We start from the raw sequence: 23,944 nt of genomic DNA, 5'->3' as shown, positions 1-23,944 counted from the left end.
ATTTAATAATTTTCATTTACTAATTTATTTATTTATTTTTCAAAATTCTGTTTTGTAGGTAGTTTCGGTTCGTGCAAGATTTCAGATTCATGCGCAGTTCTCGAAGTTCAGGCATTGTACCAGACCCTATAGACCCAGAAATTGAGAAAACCATTAGGAAGAACAAGAAAAATAAGAAAAACAAAAATAAGACCCCAGTAAAAACATATACCGAGCCAGAAAAAATGGCAGACCCACCAACACTTATGGATTACGCTAGGCCAGGTGTGGCCGGTGTAACCAATAGTATCGTTAGACCCAGAATTACCGCAAATCAATTTGAAATTAAGCCAGCTTTGCTTAATATGTTGCAAAATAATGTAACATTTTACGGGTTACCTAACGAAAATCCTAACACCCATTTAACAAATTTCCTTGAAATTTGTGACACTTTTAAAATCCCAGATGTGACTGCAGAAGCAATCAAACTTCGCCTCTTTCCTTTCACTTTGAAGGATAGAGCCAAAGAATGGTTAACTTCTATGCCAGCCGCAACTTTTGCCACTTGGGAACAATTAGCCCAAGCGTTTTTATCTAAATATTTTCCTTTAGCAAAAACCGCAAGAGTCATAAAGGAGTTAACATCTTTTTCTCAAAATGATAATGAGACTCTTTATGAAACTTGGGAACGTTTTAAAGAACTTCAACGTTTATGCCCACACCACCAATTACCCGCTGAACTTTTAATGCAAAATTTTACAATGGACTGAATCCTACAACTAGGGGTTCATTAGATGCTATGTCGGGAGGGCTATTTATGAAGAAAACATCAGCCCAAGCGAGAGAACTTTTGGAGGAAATGGCAATCAACAGCAGTATGTGGCCCGCGGAACGTGGACATATGCCGACAGCAAAACCATCATCCTCAACCACACAATCAGTTAAAGGTATAGTTGAACTTGATCCAGTCGCAATGCTACAAGCCCAATTTTCTGCTTTATCGCACAAAATTGACAAATTTATGGCACCGCGCGATACCAATGGTAATCCATTCCAAACGGATGTGGACTACGAAAATATGAGTGAGATCGAACAGGTAAATTTTGTCCAAGGACAAAACCAAACTAATAATCCTTATTCTAATACTTATAATGCTGGATGGAGGAATCATCCTAACTTTAACTGGAAAGATAACAGTAACAATAATGCCAGTGCTAATCAAAATCGTACCACTAATTATCAAAATCAGTCAAGAGATACGATTAGCACTTTATCTTCTAAAATCGACAAGTTTATAGATGCTATCAATGGAAAAATAAGTAATCACGACGATGGTTTTAAACGGATCGAAAATAAATTCGATCAGCTTATTAAAAACCACTCATCTAGCATCCATAATTTGGAGGTTCAAATTGGTCAACTTGCTAAATCAATTCCATCCCGAAAAGAGGGAAGTCTTCCCAGCCATACGGAAGAAAATTCGAAAGAGCAGGTGAAGGCTATTACTCTTCGTTCAGGAAAAAATTATCAAGGGCCTGAAATGCCCAAAGATGCAACATTATCAGGAAATGATTTACCAAAGTCCAAAGAAGATATCTTAAACACAAATATTTCACCATTTGACGCAGGTACTAAAACTTTTGTACCCAAACCACCTTTTCCGCACAAAGTCCGATATAAGGACTATGATAAACAACTTCTAACGTTTTTGGATAAACTTAAAAATTTGCATGTCAATTTGACGTTTATGGATGCAATTACACAAATTCCTAACTATGGTAAGTTTTTAAAGGATTTGATTTCGAAGAAAATCAGTTGGGAAGGAATTTCATCCATTTCGTTAACTGAAGACTGTAGTTCAATAGTATCAAGTAATTTGCCCACTAAACTCAAAGATCCCGGATGTTTTACTATTCCGTGTAAGTTGGGAGATATTGAATTCCCAAGTTGTCTTTGTGATTTAGGAGCAAGTATAAACTTAATGCCATTGTCTATTTTTAACAAGTTAGGTTTAGAAGAAGATATCAAACGTACCAATATGGTTTTGTAATTAGCGGATCAAACCACTAAGAGGCCATATGGTATAATTGAAGATGTTTTAGTCAAAGTCGATAAATTCATTTTTCCTACCGATTTTGTTATCTTAGACTTTGCATATGATGTAAATTGCCCTTTAATTTTCGATAGACCGTTTATGAACACAGGACGCACTCTAGTAGATGTGTCGGAAGGGAAGGTAGTTTTAAGAATAGGAGAAGATAAGGTCGAGTTTAATATGAACAAAGCGATGAAATACCCTATGGAGGAATTCGCTTGTATGAAACTTGATTTAGTCGAGGAATGTGTCAATGATGTAATTCAAAGTGAAGAAATAATTGAACCTATAATAGATGAGGAATTAGACGATAAGGACCCAGAGCCTTTGATTAGAGAAGATGGACCAGTTCCGCCTTCAATTGTAACACCCCCTAAATTAGAACTTAAAGAGTTACCCAGTCATTTGAGGTACGCTTTCTTAGGCGAAGGCGATTCTCTACCTATAATTATTTCTAACAAATTAACAAGCGATCAAGAAGAAAAATTGAAAAAAGTTGTTAGAAATAGGATAGGAAGTATGGGATGGCAAATTTCAGACTTAAAAGGAATTAATCCTAGTATAGTAATGCACAGAATTCACTTAGAAGAGAACAAGCCACCTAAATCGGATAGGCAAAGACGCTTAAACCCGAACATGAAAGAAGTAGTAAAAAATGAGATTACTAAACTTTTAGACAATGGAATCATTTATCCGATCTCAGATAGTGAGTGGGTTAGTCCAATCCATTGTGTACCAAAAAATGGAGGCATAACTGTTGTAAGAAATGATGAAGGTGAACTGATACCTACACGAACCACCACCGGTTGGAGGGTTTGTATAGACTATAGGAACCTAAATAAAGCTACTAAGAAAGATCATTTCCCTCTACCTTTCATTGATCAAATGATCGAAAGGATAGCCGGTCATGCATTTTACTGTTTTCTGGACGGTTATTCCGGATTCTTTCAAATTTACATTTACCCGGATGACCAAGATAAAACAACCTTCATATGTCCTTACGGAACTTTTGCATATAGGAGAATGCCTTTTGGTCTATGTAATGCACCAGCAACTTTTCAACGATGTATGACATCAATCTTTAATGACTTCATTGAAGACATAATGGAAGTTTTCATGGATGATTTTTCAGTTTATGGAGATTCTTTCGATGCATGTTTACAGAACTTAGATAAAGTACTGTCTAGATGTGAGGAAACGAATTTAGTTTTAAATTGGGAAAAATGTCATTTCATGGTAGATGAAGGAATTGTTTTAGGTCATAAGATTTCTGAAAAAGGTTTAGAAGTGGATAGAGCAAAGACTTCAGTTATAGAAAAATTACCCCCACCAACCACTGTTAAGGGAGTAAGATCATTTTTAGGTCATGCAGGTTTTTACAGACGGTTTATAAAGAACTTTTCTGTAATCTCCAAACCACTTACTAATTTTCTTCTGAAGGATTCAACTTTTGATTTTAATAAAGATTGTTTACAAGCTTTCAATACTTTGAAAACGGCTTTAGTCAGTACACCTATAATATCGAAACCCGATTGGAATCTACCTTTCGAAATTATGTGTGATGCGAGTGACTTAGCTGTAGGATGTGTATTAGGTCAAAGGAAGGATACGAAACTTCATGTTATATATTATGCTAGTCACACATTGTCCGGTGCACAACTAAATTACACCACAACTGAAAAAGAAATGTTAGCAGTAGTTTTTGCATGTGATAAGTTCCGATCTTATTTGTTAGGATCTAAAGTTATCATTTATACTGATCATACAGCTTTACGATATTTATTTGCTAAGAAAGATGCGAAACCACGTCTTATTAGATGGGTTTTACTATTGCAAGAATTTGACATTGAGATTAAAGACAAAAAGGGAGTTGAAAACCTGGTCGCCGATCATCTGTCAAGACTTGAGGATGAAAACGGTCCCATCGGTGAAACATCAGGTATTCGAGATGATTTCCCCGATGAACATCTCATGCAATTACAAAGTGTCATAACTCCATGGTATGCAGATATAGCCAATTACTTAGCTGCACATGTTGTGCCAGATGGATTGACTTACCAGCAAAAGAAGAAATTCTTTTCAGAAGTTAAGAAATATTTTTGGGAAGATCCATTCTTGTTCAAAACATGCGGCGATGGAATATTTAGGAGATGTGTTAGTGAGTTTGAACATGAATCTATATTGTTAGAATGTCATGCTAGCGCTTACGGAGGTCATAATAGCGTACGCAAAACAGCAGCTAGAATACTTGAATGCGGATTCTTTTGGCCTACTCTGTTTAAAGATGTCCGTTCATTTATTATCCGCTATGATAAATGTCAAAGAACGGGGAATATAGGAAGGAAAGATGAAATGCCTCTTAAGAACATATTGGAAGTTGAAATCTTCGACGTATGGGGAATTGATTTCATGGGTCCTTTTCCTCTTTCTTTTGGCAAAAATTATATATTAGTAGCCGTAGATTATGTTTCAAAGTGGGTTGAAGCAATTGCAACCCCGATAAATGATTCTAAATAGTTGTTAAGTTTTTAAATTCAATATTCTGTCGATTTGGAGTTCCTAGAGTTATGGTAAGCGACGGTGGTACTCATTTCGTAAATAGAGCTTTTGAGTCACTTATGAAAAAATACGGAGTACACCATCGTATCTCTACACCGTACCATCCTCAAACGAATGGTCAAGCAGAAATTTCAAATAGAGAACTCAAATGGATACTTGAGAAAACAGTTTCGTCTTCTAGAAGAGACTGGGCACATAAACTTGACGATGCACTATGGGCATACCGTACTGCATTTAAAACACCTATCGGGATGACACCTTATAGATTAGTCTATGGTAAAGCTTGTCATTTGCCGGTTGAATTAGAACATAAAGCATATTGGGCTATAAAAACCCTTAATTATGATTTGCAAAGCGCAGGAAAAAAGCGTTTGTTTGACTTAAACGAGTTGGATGAATTACGCTATTTGTCCTACGAAAACGCGAGTATTTATAAGGAGAAAATTAAAAAGTGGCATGATGCCAAAATTAAAATTAAGAACTTTAATGTTGGAGATAAGGTCTTACTTTTTAATTCTAGATTAAAGTTATTTCCAAGTAAACTAAAATCTAGATGGGCTGGACCATTTTTGGTTGTCCAAACATTTGATTACGGAACATTGGAGCTAGAAAAGTCTAATGGCGACCGATTTAAGGTCAATGGTAATCGTTGCAAAATTTATTTCGACGGAGCTCCTATTCAAGCAATTGAATCCGTGGATAAATTTTATAAAAATTAATTTCTTTGATTTTTATGTTTTTAATTTATAGTTTTTCTTATCTTATGTTTCCTTGTTAATTTATTTTCTTTTTAATTTATTTATTTTATTTTTATTTTTAATTTATTTACTTTAATTTTTACTTTTATATATTTATCATTTAAGTACAAATGAGTTTTATTCACATTAAAATTTTAATTTAGTCATGTTTTGAAATTTTCCTTAAGTGTTAAGTGTTATTGAGAAATTATATATGCAGAAATCTCAGTTGAGATTCTCTATGTTCCAGGATTTGGAAATCTCAGTTGAGATTCCGAAAATCTCAGTTGAGAGATTTTTTGTCTTCTTACATTTGAAATAACTGTAAGTGATTGCAGTCTTCTTTCTTTAAAATTTTCTGTCAGTTAAATCGAAGAGGTATCACTTTGACTCCTATTCCTTTCTAACAGTCATAACCTTTCACTTATAGTTCTTATATATTCCTGTAGGATCAGACTTCTTCCATTTTATTCATCTTTCTGAATTTCTTTCTATTTCTCAAATCCTACATTCTTCATTTTTTCTTTTCTATCACAGACATGACTAAGTCTTTGAAGAACGTCCAAAACAACATTCTTCTCAAAAGGGGAAAGTTGATATCTCCGATAGATATGGTGCATGGTTTCCCATTTATAACCATGACGAGGGGAAACGCTTTATGCAATTCAGATATGCTCAGTTCTTTGGTATGATGTATCTGGACGAGTTTCTGAACGAGGAACTCGGGATAAGCGAAGACATTGATCGCTATCTGACTAATTTGGGATGGACCAAATTTGTTTCTATGAAATTTCCTATTATTGGAAATTGGGTTCTGGAATTTTTCTCCACCGTTAGGTTCGTCAACAAGAGACGTGTTCGTCTCAGTTTTCGTTGTGAGGGGGAAGTATTCACTTTTGGCTATCCAGAACTTCATAATTGGTTTGGATTTCCACCCCGAGACACAACTCAACACCATCCTGGAAGGGATATGACTTCTAGAGATATATGGAGGATGCTAACAGGATTTTGGCAATTCAATCCACGTCTTGCCTTCAACAAATCCATTAATTCTAATTCCATGCTGTATCTGCACAAATTCCTCTGTCATAGCCTTTTTGGTCGAGTCAGTAACAATGTTGTGAAAGATACTGATCTTTATGTGTTGGGCGACATTTTCCAAGGCAACTCAGTCAACTCCTCGAAGATTTTAATGGAGGGGTTAGTTGCTGCTTCCCGTTCGAAGAAATGGAAGATTGGGTTCGCCAACATCATATGTGGAATAATTTTAGGAGCCAAGGGAACCATTTCTGTTCCTTGGACTGATACAGAACCATTCCCTATTTTAGACTACGAGTTCTTGGAGAACGAGGGACTTGTTAAAAGAGTTTTCCGTTCTGGTCCAACATTCCTTTCTGCACCAGAGAGGCAAGTCTTCGTTCAAGCGAAGATTAATAGAGGCAATGCGCGTCGTCTGTCATCTACTTAGGGATATATATATTTTATGTGTTTCTGTTTGTTGTTTTTAATATATATATGAGTGTTTGTAAATTATGTTTTTATTATGTTTCTATATAGATGTATATATGGTATTGTTTATATATTGATAAAGATAAATAAAAGTGCATTAATTCTTTAGTTTATTTCTTTTATTTAAGGAAAAACCTTTGGTTTTCCTTTAATTTAATGTTTTAGTTTTGTTTATCTTAGTTTCAGGGATTAATGTTCACATTATGGTACTTAATTTTAAAGAGGAATTGGTTTAGAAGTGTTAAAATCATCAAAAACAGTCCCCAAATTACCCAGATTTTTCAGAATCTCAGTTGAGATTTCGAATTCTCAGTTGAGACAGCGAAGGAACATTTTTTCAGGCAAGAATTTCGCCCCTTCCCTTCTGTCTGTCGCGACTGAGATTTTGAAAATCTCAGTCGCGACTTGCGACTTCCAGTCACGAGATTGGGCGAAATTTTGGCCATCTTTTCCTATTTCTACTCTATTTACTACCTATTCAACTATCATAATCACTACCTATTACTTACACCTATTTAAATCACCTATTTTTACACCAATCAATCATCTTTTCTCTTCCCCATAACAAGATTCACTCATCTTCCCCATAAATATTTACCATATTCATCTTCTTCTTCCCCAATTCACCACCATTATCTTTAATTCTAACTTTCATCCTTTCATATTACTTCACCTATGTCACCCAAATTTCATCTCTTTTCACCCAAATTTCACAAACCAAAACACTATGCCTAGACAAAAGACCGTTGCAAACAAAGCTAAGGCCACCGAGATCAATCAATTACGAGTTCAATATGATGCACCGTTCGATATCACGTCGGAAGCCGAAGGACGCAAATATCGCCGATTTTCTAATGTCCTCGTAGAGTTCGTTGACATGCCTTTTCTTGACACCGACACGGTAAATACTCTTTCTTTTACCGAGCGTATTGATGAATTTCTTACCATACTTGGTTGGAAACGATTTGCTAGTATGTGTTTTCCTAGTCTTAAAATGCATATTATTGAGTTTTTGGTTACTCTAACCTATGACAAAAAGAAAGGAGTTATCTCTTTTCGGAGTGATGGAGTCCGTTATGATGTTAATTATGCGGCCATGAACAGTTGGTTTGGTTTTCCTACTCGAAATTTTTATTCAAAGCCAAAGCCTTTTGATTCACACACGGTTTGGAATTCTTTAACCGGTTTAGATGTTTTTAGTCCAAAGAATACATCTAGCAAGCTAATTAAGGATGATTGTATATTCTTCTTTCACAAGCTTTTATCCTTCTCCTTATTTGGTCGGGTTGAAAGTTCAAAAGTGCAAGTTCGTGATTTGATTGTGTTTGATGCTATTTTTAAGGGTTTAACCATTGATAGTATTGAGATGATATTTACTAATTTAGTTCGAGCTTCCAAGTCCCGTAATAAGCAAGTGCCTATGGGTAATTTAATTACCGGCATTATTTTGGGCGCTCGAGGTGAATTAGCGGATTATCAAAATATTCATCATGTTGGTTTACCTTCATTGGATCTCACGACACTTCAAAGGGCCAATTTATTGAAGAAATTGGGACCACCCGCTTTTATCTCTTATGCGGATCGCACAAGACGTGTATTTGCTACCATGAGTAGTGAAGCCTCGGGTTCTCAAGGTTTAGGTGCCCAAGATGATGTTGAGGAGGAGGAAGAGAATGTTGATGTTAATGCCACCGAGCAAGCGAATGTGGAACCGAATGAAGAAGAACAAGTTGGTTGGCAACGTGTTTTGCAACAAATGAACGAGCATAACCGTCACATGAATTTGCGGTTAGATGAAGTCGTTGCCAATAATGCCGAAATGAGTTCAAGGATCACTACATTGAGTCGTGAGCACAAGTCTACTCGTCGCCGGATGCTCTCTTTTTTCCGACGCCAAGGAGCTGAGACTACGCCTTCTCCACCACCATCACCTTGATAGGTTTTATCGTTTCTCTCTTTAACTCATTTTTCGTTCTTATTATTATTATTATGTCTTGTTCAATTTGGTACAATATTTTTATTTATGTTTGATGCAATTCTATTTATTATTAATGTTTGAATGTTATGGTACTAAATTTTTCATCTCTAATTCGTATGATTTATTTCGTACTATTTTTCGTGTTTTATCGCTTTTTGCACCAATGAGGACATGGTCCAAATTAAGTGTGGGAGGAGGTATTTCATATTCATTTTATTTTTAAGTACGAATGAATGCAACGAATGAGAATGAATGATATTTATTTTAAGTATAAATGCATGTTGTTATTCAATTTTAAGTAAAGTATAATATGCAACAATTTTTCACAAACAAATGCAACATTTTTGTTTATAAAGTGCAACATTTTTCAAAAATAATAGAAATTTTTCATAAACATAAAATCTTTTGTTAACTATATTTTTCATATGTTTTCAAACATTTTAACTTTCAAAATAATGTTAAGCGTATTTTAAGGTTATCATTATTGTTAGAAATAATATTTCTATACGGGCTATATTTTTACAAATATCTTTACAAATCTCCGATACGATTTTATCAAAAACGTCTCGAGTGAATGTATATAAGTAAAATTTCTTTAGTTTCAAATCTCTACTTTATATCATGAATTCATGATAAATATAAATCTTATTTTCAATTTTCAATTAGGTTTATAGGCATAAATCAAACTAACAACTTTAGCTTTTTAGCTCGATATGATTTTTCGTCTTACATTAAAAACCAATTGAAGTTTTTAAGAAAACTTTAGCCATAATACATGTTGAATTTCAAGTCAATATAGGATGAATGTGCTATTTTTCTTTCCCAATTTTATTTTCATGTTAATTAAATCAAGTAGTCGTATTCTTAACTTTTGGCCACGATTGAGACCAACCTTATCACAATCGAGGTATGAAAGGGAAGAACATTAAGTACCGTTTACTTTTGGCCACGATTGCGACCACCCTTATCACGGTCGAGGTATGAAAGGAACGTTAAAAAATTAAAGCAAAAATTAAAACGTGTTTAAAGTTTTAAGTAACGATTGCGTCCACCCATGGCATGGTCGGTACCTCTTAAACGAACACGAAAGCCAATTAATGCGTATAAAGTTACGATCGAGACCACCCTTATCTTGGGCGTAACTAAGCAAATATATTAAACATAAGTCCTTAATAAATCTATATTTGTAATAGTTTAGGTTTGGGAAAGGAAATTTTGTGCTTAGAAATGCCTTGAGACGAAAGATTCGGAAACATGCGTGCTTACACCGTCCCGAATACTTCAATATAAAAATTGAGATACAAGACGAGTGATATATCTCTTTTACACGAGCTAGTTTGATGCTTTGCGTATAAATTTACCGTGAAAAGTTTATCTTTCGGTTTAACTAATTTAAAAAGGAATATATGGGTATATGTTCTATTTATAAAGAGATTGATTAAAGAATAAATTCAGTGAAATTTTGCTCGGGACTAGCAAAAGCTTAAGTGTGGAAGTTTGTTAAGCCCAAAATATACCTAAAATATCCTATATAAATACGTTAAATTTACATTGAAATCGTGCTAATTATATTCATTTAGAATACTTTTACGTCCTTATTTACTTCTTTGATGCAAGGTACCTAAATATTTGGTAAAATCCAAATAGGAGCGAAAACGGAGCTAAAACAGAGCTAAAATGGAGGAAAAACCTTAAAAACGTACCGAGAATGCATAACAGTCAGAAGAACGCTCGAGGAGGACGAAAAACAGTCGAACGCCAGGGAGAAATCTCTCTGTCGCGACTGAGATTCTCAAAATCTCAGTCGCGACTTACGGAGGTTAGCTCGGGGGAAAACGAAATTTTCAAGCTCGCCCCTATATCCCCTGTCGCGACTGAGATTTTCAGAATCTCAGTCGCGACAGCAAGTCTTCCTGCACACTAAACACATGTTTTAAATCAGAAAAACGCGTCTGTTCGTTCGGATAAAAGCAACCCTTCACCAGCAGACACGACCCATCATTTACAACCCTTCAACAACTATAAATAAGTGATCCAATTCAGAAATCAAGGTTGGGTTATGTTGGAAAAAGGTTGGGTTATGTTGGAAAAGTTAGAGAAATTAGAGAAGAAAGTTGTTATGTAGAGTTTTCTGATTCAGAAAAGAATCAGAAAGTTAGAGTTCATTCCTGTAAGCAATCGTGTTGTACACGAATTGTATTTAGATTAGTTATAAACACAGTATTAGTTTAGTTTTCATTCTGATAGTGGACGAGACCAGTCTCTATTCCAAAGATCCAGCGAGAAGAATTGACGGCTGAAGCGCCTATGGTTTGACGAGCCTACGAAGTTTGAGAGAAAGATTGACGACCCGGATCTCAAAATCTTCGTTACAATGCTATCCAAGTTTCTACTTCTCTGTTAACTTGTGAAAATTCACATTTAATTAATGATATACCTTCTTTATTCAATACATTCTTACTGTTTGTTATTTTGATGTTGTTCTGACAAAATGATTTTCAAAATGATAAATTGGTGTTTTTATTAAAACGTTCTATTCCATCTTATTAATATAAGAACTTTGTTGAACACTTAACAAATTTAGTTTTTATGGATGACATGATCGCTGATCGCGGCTTATCAGAAGTAAAACACTAGTTTGATTAAGGTAGGAATCGTCTCTACGCTAGAGGGATTTCTATAGTTCGAAGCCATTTAATTGAGTAAATTACTATATTGTTACATGTCCATAATCTCACAAAGTTAAAGTTGTTTACTTTGCTTTATGAAAATAAAATCTATTTTATTCCGATTACGGAAGTATCTGTTTTGTAATCAAAATTCCAAAACGGAATTGTTCTCTAAACTCAATATAATCCTTCTATCTAATCCTAATTTACCAAAACCTATTCAATCAACTAAACGTATTTCTTTTATTAAACCTAAACACGTGATTAAACCGAATTAAATAAAGTTTTAGTTAAAAAGCGTTCCCTGTGGGTTCGATATCTTTTATTACTACAAGCGTATACCGTGCACTTGCGGAAATCGCTCAACAGCCTAATCAATTTTTTAGATAAAGTTTGGAGGCTCCTGATAAATTAAGCCATAAAAAAATCAATTTAATATTTAAAGGTTAAAAAATCGACAAAAACAATTAACTATGCCATTATTGGCAAATTTTGTCACCAAAACAAAAATGTAATTTATGCTCAAATTATTAATGCAATATTCTTTAGCTAATGATGAGAAGTTGAGATTCGAACATCCGTTTGCCCCCATTTGGTGCACATGTCTCGAGAATAGTCATTGGGATACACTACGACAGTCAAGTTAGTAATTAAGTGGTATAAAGTTAGATTCCTTATTTTGTGATAAGATCCCCTTATTTATACGTATGGACCAAAAACGAGAAAAGTCCTTACTGCCCTGATCTTTCTCAAGCTGCAGTCGCTTAGCTGGGCTCAAGTCGACTGCGAAGGGTGGTCCAACCTTGTTGGTGGGCCTAAATCCTTCATGGAGGGCTGTTTGTGGGCTTTGAGGTTCAAATGCTTCATCCGCTAATATAATAGTTCGAAATAATTTAGATTTATAATATTTTCTTATAAATTAGAAATAATAATATATAAATGATGTGGCTGAATTTAGTAGGTTCTTGAACAGGTTTGTAATAAGATAGAAGAAAAGTCAAATTAAGGGCAAGAGTTTGGCTAACCGCTTCGATGTGTAAATAAGCTTTTAGGGATGATATAAGGATGAACACAGTAAATCAAAGCTAGAGAGCATAGGTTTAATGAATGAATGACTGAATGTATATTTATCTTAAAAGGTGTCTTACGCTATTTATAGTGTGATTCGAACAAATAAGGATGGTTGTATATCTTGAGCTTGGTGGGGTACATGTCACATGTTCATAGATGGACAAGTACCCATTAAGCGAGATTTTGTATTTCTTAATCCCACTAGGTCCTTGATTGATGGGATTGGACGTGATTGTGCTGCAAAGGGTTGACTGTGACTAGGTCGATATTGATCTCCCGGATCAAGATTGTTTGACCGAGTCATCGGAGATAACTGACCTTTTATAACGATATCATGTGCGTTTTGATTCCCTAACGATGCCATGTGTATCTATTTTATATCCTTCTGATATCAATAACAATGAATCATATTAATTATCAATTAGTAATATCTACCAATTGGCATGTACAATGCATATAGAGAAAAAATAAAAGTTTGATGACAAAAACTAGCCAATCCAATGGAAGACATTGAAAAGGAGAAATAGACAGTGATGCTATTATTATCCACTGAAATTAATTTATTGCAAAACGACAACTAGTCATAGAAAGAAACGACAAATAGTGATGAGAAAGAAATATGATATGTATGCTTCAAATAGGGGGATTACATTTTGATTTTTGGGAGTTTGTTGTAGTATTATTGAAGATAACGAAAATGACCAACAATGTTGCCAATGTTAAATCGGTTTCTTTGGATTTCTAGAAAATGTAAAGAAAATTGAAACTTTGTTGTCGTTTCATGTATTGACTTTTCTCATAATAATTCAAATTAGTCATTGGGACAAGGCATAAAGTCCATAAATCCATGATCAAATTGGAAGACTTATCCGGAATGTATCATTTCTATGCGTGACTCATAAATCGGTGCATCATTTTCAAGGATAGAGACGGGATATTAATTTCATCCATACTTATAAAGAATGTAATACGACTGTGGACTGGATAGTGGATTTTGCGGGTTCTTACTTTTAGACCACCATGGGTTTGGTGAACCTCCTGCACACCTCTAAAGGATCCTTACTGATGATTGTAGAGGATCTGTTCTTAATAGAGTTGTTAGATTATAGTTTCCTATTTTTGTTCTCGGGCTTTTGAGCCTTCTTCAACTTACCAAAAAAAAAGGGAAGACTTATCGAGGTGGAGTGAAGAGTTAGAGGGGGGTAGCGAGTTTTGAGAAAACACTCGGATTTATGAGTTCCATAAATTCTCTTGTAACTATTTTCGGTTGCTTCAATATGCCTCCTCTATTATAGACGTATGAATAATTAGCCGAATCACGTAAATATCGTGTTTTAAGTTAACCTGTAATTTTCTTTTCACATATCAAGCATGTTAAATCAATACTTGAACCATATCTCAATTTTTAACAAATGGTATCAGAGCCTATTTCAATGTTGATTATTCCAAGACATGAACAATATGGTTTTGTCAATGAAATTTGATATTGAGAAATTTGATAGATTAACAAATTTTGGTCTATAACAACCCAATGTGGTCCATTCTTATTCAACACAAATGAGAGAATGCGTTAATTAAATTTTTTGCGAGACTATGTTGTATGGACGTGAATAGATAACTCTAGATGAGATTATAAATTTACTATTACAACGATAACTCATTAATGGTCAATTGGTCAAAGTCGATGAACCCAGTGGAAAAAAGGTTTGCTGGTCCGTGGTAGCAAAGGAAGCTCATATTCATAGTTTAAGTTTTAAAAGAATATAAACATTGAGTGCTTGAAAATCTGGAACAATGTGATGAGAAATCAGATAAGACACAATGCCAAGAGTGATGATGAAGCAGACGACTTCATATTAACCACATGGGAAGAAGAAACAATGAGTTATGAATGGATACTTGACTCTGCTTGTTTCTTTCACATGTGTTTCAAGAAGGAAAGATTTTCAAGCTTAAACCTCGATGAAGGTGGAGCTGTGTTTATGGAAAATAATGACCCATACGATATCTTAAGATTAGGAACAACGTAGATAAGGATGTTTGTGTTGAAACACCTTTCCACACGATTTTGATTTGACAAAATCATTTAAGTTAATCCATGATTAAGGGACAATTAAATTTAAGTGCTTTGATTTAATTGTACTAATATGTTTGTTCAATGTTGAGCATAAATATAAATATAAATAAAAATAAAAAGTAAGACAGCACAAAGCTGGCATAAGATCACAGCACAAGCTGAGTAGAGTGGAACTCAGCATAACAGAAGATAAGTCATCTTCGGAACAGAAGCTTAGAGATCAAGCAGCTGAGTGGAACGAAACTCAGTATCAAGAATAGAAGAGTCTTCGAACTAAGTTCTTGCAGAATGAAGCTAACCATGGAAGCTGAGTAAAAGAGAACTCAGTATCTGGATTAACAACAATCAGAAACCAACGAATAACAAAGTCATGCCGAGTGATCTTCAGGACAGCACCAAACATCTGTTAGCTAAAAGACAAGTCCGACAACTGTCTGAACCAATAATAGGAACCTCGGAATTACGCACAAAAATGATTTCGAGATGCATGGGTCAAACGTCCGTTAGCTAAAAGATGAAACTTGTACAAGAAGACAAAACTGCAAGAAAAGGACAAGCCTGACACCTGAGGAAATCAAACGACAGGATTGGCCTGCAAACATGAAGCTGACCAGAGCCTTGTCTCCCAAAAGAGCCGTTTTGGATTCAACGGGCAAATCAAATTTAAATGATTTGATCTTCAGATTGCAACTATAAAGAGATAAGTAAACCTCTTGGAAGATCGCCGATTCACAGAAAATACAAGTGAGAAAAATACAAGCAAAAAGCACATCAAAACAAAAGAGATCTTACACCAACTTTTCTATTCTGTGTAAAAGCTAGAGTGATCTTGTAATCATCTAAAGTGTTCTTCATTCGAAAAGAACAATTTGTATCAATTGTAAATTGAGAGTGTTGTGCTGAGTGTTTGGTTGTAAATACTCAGTGGTAGAGAAACCTAAGTGTTCGGTTATAGCACTTAGTAGGAGTTGAGTAGACGAATAGAGGAAGGTACTCTTGCATATTCAACTGCCTTGTAAACGGTTTGTGCTCTACCTTTAAAGAGCTCAGTATTGGATTTCAAAAGCCTGGAGGGACTCTAGGGAATGGACGTAGGTGGAGAGGCCGAACCAGGATAAGTCGTGCTGAGTAATCTCTAACTCTCTCAATATATATATATCTGTATGTGTTGCTTGTTATATTTACTCAGCATACAAATTGTCTAAATTGATATTGAGTAAATAAGAGTGCTGAGTTGGAAGCTGACCACAAAAGTGTCAATTCCCAACTCATATGTAAAATAGCTCTAATCAATATCTGGCTAAAGCTATCTTACGCTACAATCGGCCGTGCTGACCAAAGCTGAGTTGACAAACTTAAGAAAATATATTAAGTCAGCTTAATTAAAATCGAAAAAGTTACATTAGTTCCTAACCCCCATTTGGAACTAATCACACGGGACCAACAAGTGGTATCAGAGCCAAATAGCTCACTATTCAAAGATTTAACAATCTTGAGCTGATCCCGATAAATGGCCGAGAACAGCACTCGTTTCCTTCCCGGGAACCAAACAACACAGATACTCCCAGATGGATTATCAATTAGTCGACCTCCCCTATTCTTTGGATCTAATTATACATTCTGGAAGAATAGGATGAAGAACTTTATTCAAGCCACAAACATGAGTGGATGGCTTGCAATAGTTCAAGGCCCATATGTGCCATATAAAACTGTTAACAATGAGAAAGTTGTTAAGAGTGAAACTGAGTGGTCAGAAGATGACCTTAAAAAATTACAAAACAATGCTTCGGCTATCAATATGCTTCACTGTGCGTTAGATGCTGCAAAATATAATAAGATTTCAGGTTGCGAGTCAGCACAAAAGATTTGGAAAAAGCTTGAAGTAACCTACGAAGGTACAAGCAAGGTCAAGGAGTCAAAGGTGAACCAACATATGAGATTATACGAGCTGTTCGAGATGAATGACGATGAGGACATCTCCGGAATGAACGCTAGATTCACCAATATCATAAATGAGCTAAAGAGGCTCGGCAAGAACTTCACTGAAGAAGAGCAGGTGAAGAAAATCCTGAGAAGCTTACCAAAAAGTTGGCAAGCTAAGAAAACTGCCGTGGAGGAAGCTCAAGACTTGACCACTTATAAATATGTCGAGCTGATCGGATCTCTGCTGACTCATGAGATCTCTATGAAAAATTTTGAAGCAAAAGAAAAGTCAGAAGACAAGAAACAAAAATCACTTGTCATGAAAGCTGACTCAACCGAAGCTGACTCATCAGACGATGAGGAAATGGCCATGTTCACAAGGAAGATGAAGAAGCTGTTCAGAAAGAATGAAAAGAACAGCAAGAGGCCATTCAGAAGAGGCGACAGGTACAAAGCTGAGTCCAGTGACAAATACAAAAAGGACAGCTCCAAGCCTGTCACGTGCTTTGAGTGCCATCAAACTGGGCACATTAAGTCAAACTGCCCCAATCTAAAGAAAGACAAGAAGGGAAGCAAAAAGGCTATGGTGGCCACATGGAGTGACAGCGACGACTCAACATCATCTGAAGCTGATGCCACCGAGTCAGCAAACATATGCTTCATGGCTGATGACGCTGTTGACCACACTCGATCTGAGCAAGCTGACCTCTATGAAGAATCTGAACAGGAGGAATACTCAAATGAGGTAACATCTATACACTTGCTTAGAAATGAAATGATTAACGCCCTGAGTGACTTATATACACTGACTAAAAAGTGTAATAAGAAAATAAAAGAACTCAGCAGGCGGTGTGACGAGATTGAAGAGGTCAAACTTAGTGACCTTCGATATCTTCTCCAAGACAACTCAGCTTTGCATAGTAACATGGAAATTATGCACAAGTTCGTCTCGAAGGTCCAATCAGATTCAAAGAAACTGAAAAAGGATGTCACATACCTACAGAGCCAATCTAAAGGCTCAAACAAAAATCAATCCCATGCTGAGTACTCAGGTACTAGTCAGCATAGACAGTTCACTCAATGTGATTATTATGGGAAAAGGGGACACACAAGAGATGTGTGTTGGTATAACAAGCGGATTGTCCAATGTGACTTCTGCGGAAAGAAAGGGCATACCATTAAGGTATGTTGGCATGCTCAGCACAATGGTGCTGACCAAAAACTGAATCACCCAAAAAGGGTAACTCATTGTGACTTCTGTGGTAAAGCTGGCCACACAATAAAAGTATGTCGTCACAAGTTAAAACATGACTTTGCACCTGTTTATGCTAACAAACGAGGACCCAAAAAGAATTGGGTACCTAAAGATGAATGATTAAAAATGCAGGTGAGCCTGAGGTGCGTGGAGAAGTCAAAACTGTGGTATATTGACAGCGCATGCTCGAGGCATATGACTGGTGATGAAACTCAGTTCATCACACTTGAGCTTAAACGAGGTGGAAACATAAGCTTTGGAGACAATAAGAAGGGTAAGATAGTAGGATCAGGTACTATCGGAGGTAACCCCACCATTGAGTCAGTCTCCTTAGTTAAGGGTCTCAAATACAACCTATTGAGCGTAGCTCAGCTTTGTGATAGCGGTAGACATGTTATATTTGATGCTACTTAGTGTCGGATACTCGAAGGAAAAACAAACAAATTGATTTTAACTGCCCCTCGTGTTGACAATGTATATATGTTGAGTTTAGAAAAACAATTTTCCAAAAATATATGCTTAATGTCTAAAGAGGATAACTCCTGGCTATGACATAGGAGACTTGGTCATGTAAGCATGGACCTCCTAGCCAAATTAGCTAGAAAGCAACTAGTTGAGGGATTGCCCAAATTTAAATTTGAAAAAGATCAATTATGTAATGCTTGTCAGCAAGGGAAACAAACGAAAAAGTCTTTTCAATGTAAAAACATTGTCTCAACCAAGAGACTATTGGAATTACTACACTTGGACCTTTTCGGACCTGTTCAGCCACTCAGCTTGGGCGGTAAGAAATTCTCCTTAGTCATTGTAGATAATTTCTCTCGGTATACTTGGATCATCTTGCTGAGTAGCAAGGATGAAACATTTGAGATGTTCACCACATTGATTAAAAAGCTTGAAAATGACAAAGACCTAAGAGTAGCTCATATAAGGAGTGACAATGGTGGAGAATTCAAAAACCAACAGTTTGACGAATTTTGTGAAGCTGGTGGTATTGACCACAATTTCTCTGCTCCTAGAACGCCTCAACAAAATGGGGTCGTTGAAAGGAAGAACAGAACAATTGTCGAAATTGCTAGGACTATGCTGAGTGAAAATAGGCTTCCAAAGTATTTCTGGGGTGAAGCTGTCCACACAGCATGCTACATACTCAATAGGACTTTAGTTAGACCTATTTTTAAGAAAACCCCATACGAACTTTGGAAAGGACGAAAGCCCAACATTGGCTACTTTCGTGCCTTTGGTTGTAAATGTTTTATACTCAATACAAAAGATAACCTTGCAAAATTTGATGCTAAAGCTGACGAATCGATCTTTTTAGGGTACTCAACTAACAACAAAGCATATAGAGTATATAATAAACGAACTCAAATTGTTGAAGAATCTGTCCATATAGAGTTCGATGAAACTGACCCTGCAGGAAAGACAACTCAGTCTGCTGAAGATGAACCAAGCTCAGCTTCCGCTGACCAAACAGGAGCCACTGAGTCATCATTACAAGGACTGACCAAAGGTAAACACGAACCCGAAATTACCTTTGTTGACCAGTCTGTTCCTGCAGATGTTGTAGAAACACCTACTCCAGACAACTCAACATTACCTAAAGAAATAAAAATCCCAAGAGGACATTCAGAGAAGTCCATTCTTGATGCTGCTGACAACAAGCTGATGACAAGAGATCAACTTAGAAAATACCTCAGCAATGTCGCATTCGTCTCAGTACATGAGCCAAAGAACTTTGCTGATGCTGAGCACGATGAATATTGGATCAATGCTATGCAAGAAAAGCTTGATCAATTCACAAGAAATAAGGTATGGGATTTAGTACCAAAACCTAGGAATCAAAAGACCATAGGAACTAAGTGGGTCTTTAGAAATAAACTAGATGAGCAAGGCAACATAGTTAGAAATAAAGCCCGACTTATAGCCCAAGGCTATAGTCAGCAAGAGGGCATAGACTACGGAGAAACTTTTGCACCCGTTTCTAGGTTAGAGGCTATACGTATACTGTGTGCATATGCAAGCTATATGAATTTTAAGTTATATCAAATGGATGTTAAAAGTGCTTTTCTTAATGGCTTTATAAACGAAGAGATATATGTTAGTCAGCCTCCAGGGTTTGAAGATCCAAAATTTCCAAACCACGTTTATAAACTCAAGAAGGCCTTATATGACCTAAAGCAAGCACCTCGTGCTTGGTATGAGAGGTTGACCAACTTCCTGCTGACCAGCAATTATGTCAGAGGCAAAGCTGACAGAACCTTGTTCATCAAGAAAAAGGGTAAACATACCCTGCTGGCACAAATTTACGTAGACGATATAATCTTTGGTGCTACTGACGAATCTTTGTGTAAAGAGTTTAGTAAACAGATGCAAACTGAGTTCGAGATGTCTATGATGGGAGAACTCAACTTCTTCCTTGGACTTCAAATCAAGCAAGGTAAGAACGACATCTTCATTAGTCAGTCCAAATACGCCAAAGAAATGCTAAAGAAATTCGATATGGAAGATTGTAAACCCATATCAACCCCAATGGGTACTGATACTGTCCTGTGCAAAGATGAGAAAGGTAAATCTGTAGATAGCAAGCTATATCGAGGTATGATTGGCTCTCTACTTTACCTTACCGCTAGTAGACCTGATATTCAGTACTCAGTATGTTATTGTGCAAGATATCAAGCTGACCCCAGGGAATCTCACCTTATAGATGTAAAAAGAATCTTTAGATATTTGCAGAGCTCAGTTAATGCAGGTTTATGGTATCCAACCTCAAATGACTTCACACTCATTGGATACACTGATGCTGACTATGGATGAGATAAGCTTGAACGTAAAAGTACTTCGGGAGGGTGTCACTTCCTTGGAAGTTATGTGGTATCTTGGTTCAGCAAAAAGCAGTCATCAGTTGCCCTGTCTACAACTGAAGCTGAGTACGTAGCTGCTGGAAGCTGTGTTGCACAAGTCCTATGGATTAAGCAACAGCTTGAGGATTATGGAGTCAAAACGGAAACAATTGAAGTCAAATGCGACAACAAAAGCGCCATTGACCTATCTAAAAATCCAATCCAACACAGTAGGATGAAGCATGTCAGCATAAGGCATCACTTCATTAGGGATCATGTACTCAAGGGTGAGATCAAGCTGACCTACGTTCCAACAGATGAATAGCTTGCGGATATCTTCACTAAGCCTTTGGCTCGTGAACAATTCAACATACTAAGAGAAGCTATCGGTATGTCTAATCCTCTTCAATTATACTATGTGCTTAATTGAATGATGAGTGATTACCATGCTGAGTGACTATGTGCTAAATTAGTAACTTCTACATGCTGAGCTTAATATGCGTTATAAAAAATCACTCTATACTGAGCAAGACATACATGCTGAGTGATTATTTAAGGCTGAGTTACTAAAGCAATATGAAAAACTCTCTACGAAAAAAAAATTGTGCACTCAGTACCATAAAACGTTTTGTATTCTAACAAACTGAGTAAAAATCACTTGCCCAATTAATGCTAGCACACGTGCCATAAATAGCCACCTAGGGTAACGTAATCGCAATAATGTAAACGCGCCGAACATGTCATAAATGCCAGAATCTTTGTCGATTGATCATCTCGAGGTAAAATGGCTAGTTCAAACGTTTAGGATCATTCGAAATTCTATAAATAGTGGAAGAATTCCCACTGATCACTCTTTACACTCAAAATTCTTGGCAAAAAGATTATCTTCTCTCTCACTCTCCAAATCCCAAAACCTCTCAAAGAATCTCTAATCATGTCGGATTCACAAAATTTCTCCGGTGGTGATTACGATAGAAATCACTCCGATGAAAATCCATCGTACCAAACTGAGCAAGAACACGAGGATACCTCAATTGAATCTCAGGAAGAAGGTTAGCATGACCATTCTAAGGTCACAACACCAAGCAAGAACCCCCAAGCTGACCTCGCAACCTCTTCAAAGAAGAAAAAGAAAAAGAAGGACAACCAGCCCAAAGAAAAAAATTTCCTCAAGGTTTACAAAAGTGTAAGAACCACGAAGTACTCCGCTGTCGTTGGTTTTCTCCGAGCTTTGTAACGGCTGAGCAACCGTTTTGTGAATGGATCTCGAAGAACGAATGGGTCGGACTCTTCTCCCTTCCTGGTAAAGCCTACCCGAGGTTAGTAAGGGAATTCTATTCCAACCTTTGTGTTCACGAAGAAGATGCTGACCATCTGGTAACTCATGTCAAAGGCCAGAAAATAACGATTACCCCATCCTATTTAGCAACCCTACTAAACCTGCCAGCTAAAGGGAAAGAATTCAGGACAACAAAGGAGAAACTTGACCACCCTGTGACGTTCTGTAAGCCGAAGGACTACAAAGGGGAAATTTCTAGTACATGCATGAGCCAGAATCAAAAGATGGCTCACTACCTGCTGACCAACTTCATCTTCCCTAAAATCAACTCAGCATCATCAGCCTCAAACTTTGAGCAGTGCTTTATTTGGCACATGCTGACCTATCAACCACTCAATATGCCGGTATTTCTTATTGGAGCACTTCAACGAAGTACTGGGAAGCTCAGGTTGGGGTCTCTCATTACCAGAATACTTGAAGATCATCAAATAGACCTGATTAATGAAACAGAGACTTGGGGAACTGAAATCACAGTAGCGTTGCTGTTTGGGTTAGTATACAACCAACCACTCAAGCCTAATAAGGGAAAAGGGGCTATTGAGGAATATGAGGAAGAAGCTGATGTTGCATAGGAGGTGCAAACCAAGAAAGAGAAGAAGAGAAAAGCTATCCAAACTTCTTCCAAAGATGTTGATGCTGTTCCGAAGAAAATCAGGTTTGTGTCAAAGGGGAAGAAAGTTGATGCTGAGCAAACTCAGGACACACCTAAGTCAGCAGAGAAGCGAAAAAGGCAAGATGAGCCTGAAGAAGAGAGTGAGGAAACCCCAGAGCAACCACTACAGAAAAGGAAAAAGAAATCCTCAGGGTTAAGTCCTATTGACGCTGCCCCTCTGGGTTTAGTGATCTCCGATGACTCACACTTCACCAAAAGTCAAGACATTGATCTTGAGAGAATCCCTGCTGACCAAAATGAAGAAGAATTTGAAAACCTCGGAGGTCAGTTTGATGCTGAAGAGACAGCAACTGTTGAGCAACATGAGGACGTGGATGTCGAGCCAACAATGGGTGTTGAGCATGCACAGATAGTCAATACTGAGATGGTTGAAGAGCAAGCTGAGCCCACAGCAAAGGAACATGCTGACCTGGGGGCACATTCACTTTCTGACTCTCTTAATTCTATTCAAGCTGACCCCTCTCCTCCTAAGGCTAAGAAATTGAGAAGGCTTAAGAAAAAGGCTCAGAAGTCGCCAATTATTGATCTTTTGGGTGATTCTCCTCTACGGGATCCCATTACTGACCTATCGGATATGCAGTTCCAGTTCTTCTCGAATCCCACTGAGCCTTCTCCAACGGAACTTCAGAAAAATCAAGCCTCTGTTACTCATCCTGAGGAACAAGCCAAGTCTCCGGAAAATCCAATTCCTGCCGAGCAAGAGCTCGAAGTCCAAACTGCTCCAAGTAAAAAGCATGCTAAGGAAAACCCTGCTCAGCCTGAGTTAACTCCTCCCTCATCAACTCAAACCAACACTGAACATGTCAACATCTGTGATGATCCACCTCCTTCCCATCCAATATCGCAGAATGTTGCGCAGTCAGTTCCTGCTGCTAATCAAAGTCCAGTTGTTACCCAAGCTGGCCCCTCTGCTTCAACCAGAATTTCGGCAACTGAGTCAATTCCTAAAACAACCTATGCCTATCTTCATGCTACTGAGTCCGGACGTCGCATTATTGACTCCTCTCAAACTATTCTTCAGGATTTGAATACCTCTCATGCCGATGCTGCTGGGTCTGCTAATATTGAGTCACCCCAAATCTCATCTATCACTCAGCTCCTTAATGAGATCAAAGGTCTCAAAGATTTGGTAAGTGTAATGGCAACAGTCCAAACACAGCAACCCAAGCAAGAATCCATCGTCAAGCTGGCCGAACTGCAGTTAATGATGGTAAATCACTTGAATTCCCTTTAAGGC

General features: G+C 37.0%; 1 non-coding gene across 1 annotated transcript; it reads right to left on the bottom strand.

Moving 5' to 3' along the window:
• Positions 1-602: 602 nt before the first annotated feature.
• LOC136216081 (small nucleolar RNA R71) lies at positions 603-709 on the bottom strand. The gene has a single exon (XR_010683074.1). It is a non-coding gene; the product is annotated as a small nucleolar RNA R71 (small nucleolar RNA).
• Between the last annotated feature and the right edge of the window lie 23,235 nt (positions 710-23,944).

This window comes from Euphorbia lathyris, chromosome 1 (genome assembly GCF_963576675.1).
Source record: "Euphorbia lathyris chromosome 1, ddEupLath1.1, whole genome shotgun sequence".
Taxonomy (NCBI): Eukaryota; Viridiplantae; Streptophyta; class Magnoliopsida; order Malpighiales; family Euphorbiaceae; genus Euphorbia; species Euphorbia lathyris.
This window is presented reverse-complemented; position numbering and strand designations above follow the sequence as displayed.